General features: G+C 44.0%; 1 protein-coding gene across 2 annotated transcripts in view; it reads right to left on the bottom strand.

The window, feature by feature from the left end:
* LOC101631156 (E3 ubiquitin-protein ligase HERC2) overlaps positions 1-93 on the bottom strand; it is a 120,058-nt gene extending 119,965 nt beyond the window's left edge. For both annotated transcript variants that reach the window (XM_004693063.2, XM_012732714.1), the window contains exon 1: positions 8-93. The gene's annotated coding sequence lies outside the window, so the exon portion shown is untranslated. The remainder of the gene's footprint in view (positions 1-7) is intronic.
* Between the last annotated feature and the right edge of the window lie 8,302 nt (positions 94-8,395).

The raw sequence follows: 8,395 nt of genomic DNA, 5'->3' as shown, positions 1-8,395 counted from the left end.
GGAGGACCTGACGCGCAGCGGCCCGGCCGCCTCGTTCCGGCGGCGTGCGGACGCAGCCTCCCAGCAGCCGCTGGATCCTCCAGCGCTGGCGATCCCGGCGCCTCTCGCGGTCGGAGGGGCGGGCAGGCCGGGCCGGCCGCCCCTGCCGCCCAGCCAATGGCCGTGAGGATGCCCGGCAGACGCAGCCAATGGGGAAGAGGAGGCCCTGCGCCCCGCCTCCTGGCTCTGCGGCTTGCTTCAATCAGGCTCGTCTTCTTCCTTGAAGCTCCCTTGTGATCGGGGCCAACCGCAGGAGCTGAAGGCGGGATTTCCGCCGCACGCACGCACACACGCACGCAGCCCAAATCTGGATTGGCTTCTGTCTCAACTCCCGCGGAGCGCTGGCAGGGTTCTCCGACGCCCGAGGGCGCCAGGACTGCGCGCTTGGGGTTTAGGAGAGGCGCCCCTTGGAGGTAACACCTGCATGGAGCCGGCGCAGGTTTGCAAGAGCCTCCTCCTCTCTGCTCCGCTCACGGATCGAAAGTTCCAGGCAAAATAGATGGAACCGTTGGTAGCAGGAAAGTTGGTGAAGAAATCAGAACTTGAAGTACCACTAAACCAATGATCAGAACACAAATCTTACTAAATGTAAGCGGTTAAGGGTGTAAAAACTGTTCTCTGGTCATCGTGGAATTAATCTGCAAGTCAGGAAAAGATAAACGGACAGCTTCATCCACTTGGAAATCGATGGCACGCTTCTAAATTACCTATGGGTCAAAGTGAAATAATGGGACAGGAAGGAAAGTATTGCATAGGAACAAAATAAAAATGTACCATCAAAAGTTTATGGAGTATAACTAAAGCATTGACAAGCAGTAACTGCTTGACTTAGAAAAGGAGAAAGATCTAAAATCAATTACAAATTCAACCAAAAAGACCTTCCATTTTAAGAAACTAGAAGTACAAAATACACCCAGAACAAGCAGAGAGGAAATATAAGAGCCAAAGTAAATGAAATTGAAAACAGGAAAACAAATCAAAATTAATCACTGGCCCTTAGATGTATAAAAATGTGATAAGACTGATGAAAAAATTTAAAAAGAAAGAAATGGAGGGGAGGGAGAGAAGTGGAACAAATAAGTTGTCAATATCAGGAATGCAAGAAAAGGCCACTAACCACCACATAGACTTCAAATGCACTGTAAGGAAATCCTAGTTACAATTCAATACATACACAGTTCACAATTTATGTGAAGAGTTCTAATTCTATGCATATACTGTTGGGAGTGACCAAAGATTAACTGACAAGGCCTGAATTAGGGCGGTAAAGAATTGAGCCTTGCATCCAAGATTGATAAAGTGATAGTAAACTGACCTTGAGATCCTGGATGGGACTAACTGAAGGTGACAGCGAACTGGACCTCACATCAGGGACACAGCGATGAGTCACCCCTTTGGAATCTGAGTTTAGAATCTATATAAGAGACCCTTCCCCCTTATTGGGATGGCAGTAGCTGTGGACCCCACCCTAGGGGCTCCGTCACAGCTGCTGTCCAGAGCAATAAACTCTGCATGTTCAGCCTTTCTGTCTCCAGCCTTCCTTTCTTGCGGCCGGTCACAGAAGTTGGGACAAAACATATACTACCAAAACTCACTTAAGAGAAATAGATAACTTGAACAGGACCATATTGAATTAAATTCATACTTTAAAACCTCCCCCCCAAAAAAAAAATTCCCAGGCCCAGACTGATTGATGGATTCTGACTCCAGCAAATAAGGAGTAAATATTTTCATTTTATAAACCTTAATTCCGTGTTCCAATGTAAGATGTATTGGAAAAGGCCTGGAGATATTAGAAAAAGTCTATCTGATCCTATTTGGGAAGACAATTCCTACATTACCAAAGAAGAAATCAGAAGGGAAACTAAAAACACTTTTGAAGAGAATGAAATGAGCACAAAAGGTCCCCAAACTTAGGATCTCCAGAAAAACCAAAGCATAGGGGGAACTTTATAACTTCTTTTAGTAAGGAAAAAAAAAAGATCTCAAATAGTTATCTAAGTTAACGGCTTAGAAACTAAAGAAAAATGACAAACTAAAGAAACCAAACTAAATATAAAGCAAACGTGGAGACCAAAGTAAACCAAGCACAAGGAGTAAATAATAATAAAGACTTGAGTGGAAATAAATGAAATAGTAGAAAAAGTCATGAAATCAAAAGTTTGATTTTTGAAAGGATACAGACAATTGGCAAACTGAACTGAACAACAGAAACAGACTCAACTTCTGATAATCGGGAGTGGAAGAGGGGACAAAACTACTAACCTTACAGAAATAAATGGGATTGTAGGGAAATCCCACTGTGAGTGCTCATATGTCAACAAATTAGTTAACTATGCTATGATTTACAATAAGTACATTTTATCTTTATATTTCCAGCACAGAGTTCCTAAAACGCTTAAAATTTCCCAAGAAGAGGCCACTCCCTAGGGACGTAACAGGTTAGGAAACAGCCCTGCTAGCTAGCGTCAGCCACTTCAGTCTGAGTTCCATCCCTGACCACAAAGGTGATACACATGGGGGAGCAGACCTCTCCTGTCTCACACCCTGCTCCCTCAGCAGTGTATATCGTAATTCTGCTCCTCACTCTGTCTCTGGTGAATCCTTCACAGCCCCTGCACCTGTGGTCTGTACCCCAGTTCTGTACACATAATAAATAAATCTTTAAAAATAAAAAGAAAACCATAAGTGAATATTCCTCAATAAAGATGCAAAATCTGTCAACAGAACACTAGCAAACTATATGTAGCTATATATTTTTTTAAAGATTTATTTATTCATACAGAACTGGGGTACAGGCCAGAGATGCGGAGGGTGAGAGGATTCACCAGGAACAGAGTGGGGAACAGAACAGGCAGATTGACGAAGTACACTGTTGAGGGGAGCAGCGGGCGGGTCAGGAGAGGTCTGCCTCGCCATGTGGATCTCCTCCGGGGCAGGCAGGCGGGGATCGAACTCGTGGGGAATTGGCTCAAGCCTCTTAGTGCAGTGCTTTAACCGCTGCGCCACCAGGGAGGGCCCTATGTAGCTATATTTTAAAATGAGTATACATCTGACCTGGCATTCCTGCTTTGAAGGGTTGTTTCAAGATATAAAAAACAATATAAAACACTTTATTCATGGGAGGGGGGCAAGAAAACATGTGATCATCTCAATAAGCATTTTACAATACCCAATACCCATAAATCATTAGACAACACAACCTCTTAGCATACCAGGTGTAAGAGGGAACTTCCTGAACCTGACAAAGGGCATCTACAAAAAAGTCTTAGTCAATATTATAGTTGCATTGAAAGACTACAAACTTTTCTCCTAAAGTCAAAAAATAAGAGAAGGATATTTGCTTTTGCTACTTCATATTCAAAAAAATCAATATGAGGTCTAGCTGCATTAAATAGGATTGAAAAAGGCAGGCAGACTGATGGAAAAAGAAGTAAACTATTTACAGATCACACAGAAAATTATGTAGAAACTTTTAAGAAATATAAAAATCATTAGAGGGTGGGAACTACATTGTTTAATAATTTTTTTTTAAAGATTTATTTATTTATTCATGCAGAACTGGGGTACAGGCCAGAGATGTGGAGGGTGAGAGGATTCACCAGAGACAGAGTGGGGAGCAGAACAGGCTGACTGACGAAGAACACTGCTGAGGGGAGCAGCGGGCAGGTCAGGAGAGGTCTGCCACGCCATGTGGTCACCTCCGGGGCAGGCGGGGATCGAACTCATGCGGAAGTGGCTTTAGCTTCTTAGTGTTGTGCTTTAACCCGCTGCACCACCAGGGAGGGCCATTGTTTAATAATTTTAAAAATGAAAAATTAGCCCTAATAGTTCTAAAATGTTGCAAGATTAATATTTTAAAACAATGTTATTTTTCCCTCCCTGGTGGTGCAGCGGGTTAAAGCACAGCACTAAGAAGCTAAAGCCACTTCAGCATGAGTTCGATCCCCGCCTGCCCCAGAGGTGACCCACATGGCGCAGCAGACCTCTCCTGACCCGCCCGCTGCTCCCCTCAGCAGTGTACTTCATTGATCTGCCCGTTCTGCTCCCCGCTCTGTCTCTGGTGAATCCTCTCACTGCCCCTGCACCTCTGGCCTGTACCCTAGTTCTATATGCATAAATAAATGAATTTTTTTTAAATCAATGTCATTTCTACTTCTCAGCAATTCAAAATGAAATTAAAAGACTACTCGATTTATGAAGACATCATTTGATTGAGGACTGCACAAAGGGTCTCTGGCTAGGTTCCTTCTACATCAGAGAAATTGCCTGAGAATTGGCAGTGATGAGCCCACAGCTCAGTCTTCTTAGCTGCTGGGAACTTGGCAGAGCATATACTACACCAGGGGGCAGCAAACTACCAGTCCGGTTAATCATACACTACACCAGGGGACAGCAATTTATTTTCCCAGAAGAACCAGATAGAAATTGGTATATTTCTTTTTTCTTTAATTGCTGTGTCTTTGGTTGATGATACTACTTAAGTTTCAGGAGTACATGCCCGTCCCATACCATGAAAGAAACTCTATAACCTTCAGCATTATCGAATCCACCCCCTTTACTCACTCCTACTTCCTTCCACCCTCTTCACATCCTGGTAACCACCATTTTGTCAAAATCTGGGAGCTCTTTTATTTTTTTTTAAGTTTTATTTATTTATGCATACAGAACTGGGATACACAGGCCAGAGGTGCAGAGGCAGTGAGAAGATTCATCAGAGACAGAGTGGGAGCAGACAGACTGACGAAGTACACTGCTGAGGGGAGCAGCAGGCAAGACAGGAGAGGTCTGCTGCACCATGTGGGTCAGCTCTCCCTGGCTGGGGATGGAACTTGTGCTGCAGTGGCTGCCAATAGCTTCAAAGTGCTGAGACTTAACCAGTTGTGCCACCAGGGAGGGCTTAGGAGCTGTTTTTGTTGTTTTGTTTCCTCACGAGCTTTGCATCTTTATATTCCACATAAGTGGAATTATATATTATTTTTCTTCTTCTTCTGACCTTTATTACTTAACATAATCACCTCAATTTCCACCATATTGTTGCAAGTGGCAAGATTTCACTTTTTTTATATCTGAGTATTATATTCCATTATGTGTATATACTGTATCTTCTTTATACAACCATCTGCTGATAGACTTATTTATATTGTCTCCATTTCTTAGTCTTTGTGATTAGTGCTGCAATGAACACAGGGATGTATAGATCTTTTCAAATTAATGTTCTCATAGCCTTTAAATAGATACCTAGAGGTGAAGTTGCTAGATCACAGGTATTTCTATTTTTAATTCTTAAAACTTTTTAAAAATTAAAAAAAGGCAATATTAGATTTAGCCTGCCATTCAGGTTTCTGTAGCAACTACTCATTTTTGCTATCATAGCAAGAAAGTAGCCAGAAACACTACGTAAAGGAATGAGTGTGATCCTATTCTATTAAAACTCTATTTATAGGGCCTCTCTGGTGGCACAAGGAGTTAAAGTACAGCAGTGTGGGGTATTTACAGCCACTGCAGCAGGAGCTCTATCCCCAGCCAGGCTGGTGACCCACTTGGCACAGCAGACCTCTCCTGTCTTGCCTGCTGCTCCCCTCAGCAGTGTATTACAGTAGATCTGCCTGGTCTGCTCCCCACTCTGTCTTTTGTGAATCCTCTCACCCCCACACCTTGCCTTATACCCCAGTTCTTGTATGTATAAGTAAATAAATCTTAAATATATATATTCAATTCCTGTCTCCACTATATTGGCATTCAGTGGTGATAGTTGATCCAAACTCCAATCTTCCCAACTACATCAGGTGAGCTCAGGTTTGAACTAGTTTTCTCTGGATGAAACACTTAGAACCTGTTTTTCTGCAGTATGGGCCAACTGGAACCTTTTTTCTCCAGTAAGAACTGTTTTGAGCCAGGCTTTCTCCGGTCAAAAGAACTTGCAACTAGTGGTTTCTGGTCAGAACTAGTTTGAACTGGTTTTATCTGGCCAGAACCAATTTGAACCTATTTCTTCTGTTTCAGCTATTTTGAAACAGTGTTATCCAGGCATGACTGTTAAGGGGAAGGATGTCCACACTGAAGCAGTTTTACCCAACCAGAATCAGTTTGAGCCAGTTTTAACAGGTCAGATCTGGTTTGAACTGCTTCTTCCTCTTGTCAGAATCTGTTTAAACCATTTTTCTCCTGTTTGAACAGGTTTGAACCAGTTTTACTCAGTCAGAACAGACTTAAATTAGTTTTATCAGGTCAGAACAGGCTTAAACCTATTTTTCTCTAGTCAGAAATTGAACCTTTTTTTCTTGTCAGAACCATTTTCAGTCACTGTTTCACTGGTAAGAACCAGTTTAAACTGGGTTTTCTCTAGTCACAACTGGTGTGACCAGTTTTCTTTGGGAGAATCAGTTTGAATAAGTCTGAACCACTCCCCCCACCCCCCCAGTCTGCATGGGTTTTATTTTATCAGAACTGGGTTTTCTCTAGTTAAAATTGGTTGAACTATTTTTCTCCAATAAGAACTGGTTTGACCCCATACAACCACTTTTCTCCAGACTGAAACAGTTTTATCCAGTCAGGACCAGTTTGAAACAGTTTGCTCATATAAGAACAAGTTTGAGCCAGTTTTTCTCCAGTCAAAACCTGCTTGAACCAATTTTATCCACTAGGAACTTCATATCAGCTTTGCATATTTTACTTATAGTTTTCAGAAGTATAAATAAGAAATGGCACAGGGCAGTTTGGTCTCAAAAAATAAAACTAGTTAAGATTTATTTGGTTTTTTCTTCTTACAGAATTTTCAGGGTTGGTGTCTCTTTGTTTTTGATTTTAACAGACACTAATTTTAACTGTCCCCTCTTTACATTCCTTGCCCATTAACACAATCTATCCCAAACCCTCAATGGGTCCACCTGTCGCTTGCTACAGTTTGAATCTTCTGGTATTCCCAAATTAAGTCAGCTTTTTGACAATACTGAGCATGACTCACCTCTTTTTGGTCACTAGTAGTAACATGGAAACTGATTATGCTAGATTAAACAAACAGGAAATCTTGTATATTATACTTGGAAACAAGTAAAAGTACATTTATACTTGTGGGAGAATACCTAATAATTAGTCTAGTGTATGGGACTGAATCATTTTTTAATCATTTCCACACTCTCTGTATTTTCTTTAAAACTTATTTATGCATACGGAACTGAGGTACACAGGCCAGAGGTGCAGGGGCGGTGAGAGGATTCACCTGAGACAGAGCAGGAGCAGAACAGACAAATTGAGGAAATACACTGCTGAGGGGAGCATTGGGCCAAACAGGAGATGTCTGCCGCGCCCTGTGGGTCACCTCCTGGTGCCAGGGATCCAATAGTGCTGAAGCTGCCGTGCTTTAACCTGCTGAGCCACCAGAGAGGGCCCCACACTTTCTGTAATTTTGATATATTTTACTTAAAGTCATTGAGGAAACAAAAGACTATTGATCACAAGTTCACAACTCCAGTGCTGCGATAGCTAACTTCACCTCATTCAGTGGTCTCCATTAAAATGTCCACCTATGGCTTCCTGTCGGCCTCCCAAACTCTGGAATGCACGTAGGTTGGCATCTTAAGGACACACTTCTGGTCCCAAATACGGCATGGGAGATTGCAACTGATAAAAACTTGTCTGAGAGGCCAACTTAACTAAGCATCCCGCATTTTTGTTAACTCAAGACCCTAGCTCCCCACACTAACTCCTTACTGCTTTTCCATCACAGCCTCCTCTTACCTGCCTCCCCAGCACTCCCCTCCCCTCCATTCTCTCCACAGTTCTCCCGCCCGAGCACTGTGCCCCAGGTCCACAGAGCCTGGCTCTCCTTCCCCACCAGCCGAATGCCGAGTAGCCCCTACGGCTTCCTCCAGCGCAAAGCCCCCATTTCCCTCTTCCCAGGCGCTGCCACGGGATTCTCAGATCCCTCTTGGCTCCAGTCCCGAGCACCCTCCTCCTCCCCCTCTCTGATTCTGCAGTCCCAGGTCCTTGCACCCCCAAGTCTCCATCCCTGTATCAGTCCCGCGGATATTCAAAGCCCTCTTCCCTTCAGCCCGCTTATGCCGATACCAATTCCACCTCCACCCCCTGCCCCATCCCTCAACACACACTCGCGTCCAGACCCGGTGCATCCCTCGGAATCCTTCCTCCTCACTCCCATCCCACTAGTCCAGGCAGCCCGGATCTCCGAACCTTACCCTCCCCCGCCCCACAACAAGTCCTGACTTGGCGGGCCCGGGTCCCAGGCTTCTCTTACCCAGCCGGACCGCGGTCCCAGTCCCCGCTGTCCAGCCCCAGTCCCCACCCACGGATCTCGATGCTCTGCCTCCCCGCACCCTATCCCAGACGGCGGATC

The sequence above is a fragment of the Condylura cristata genome, unplaced genomic scaffold, assembly GCF_000260355.1.
Source record: "Condylura cristata isolate star-nosed mole 26May11 unplaced genomic scaffold, ConCri1.0 scaffold00035, whole genome shotgun sequence".
In the NCBI taxonomy this organism is placed as follows: Eukaryota; Metazoa; Chordata; class Mammalia; order Eulipotyphla; family Talpidae; genus Condylura; species Condylura cristata.
Note: the sequence above shows the minus strand (reverse complement) of the source record. Positions and strands in the feature narration are given on the sequence as shown.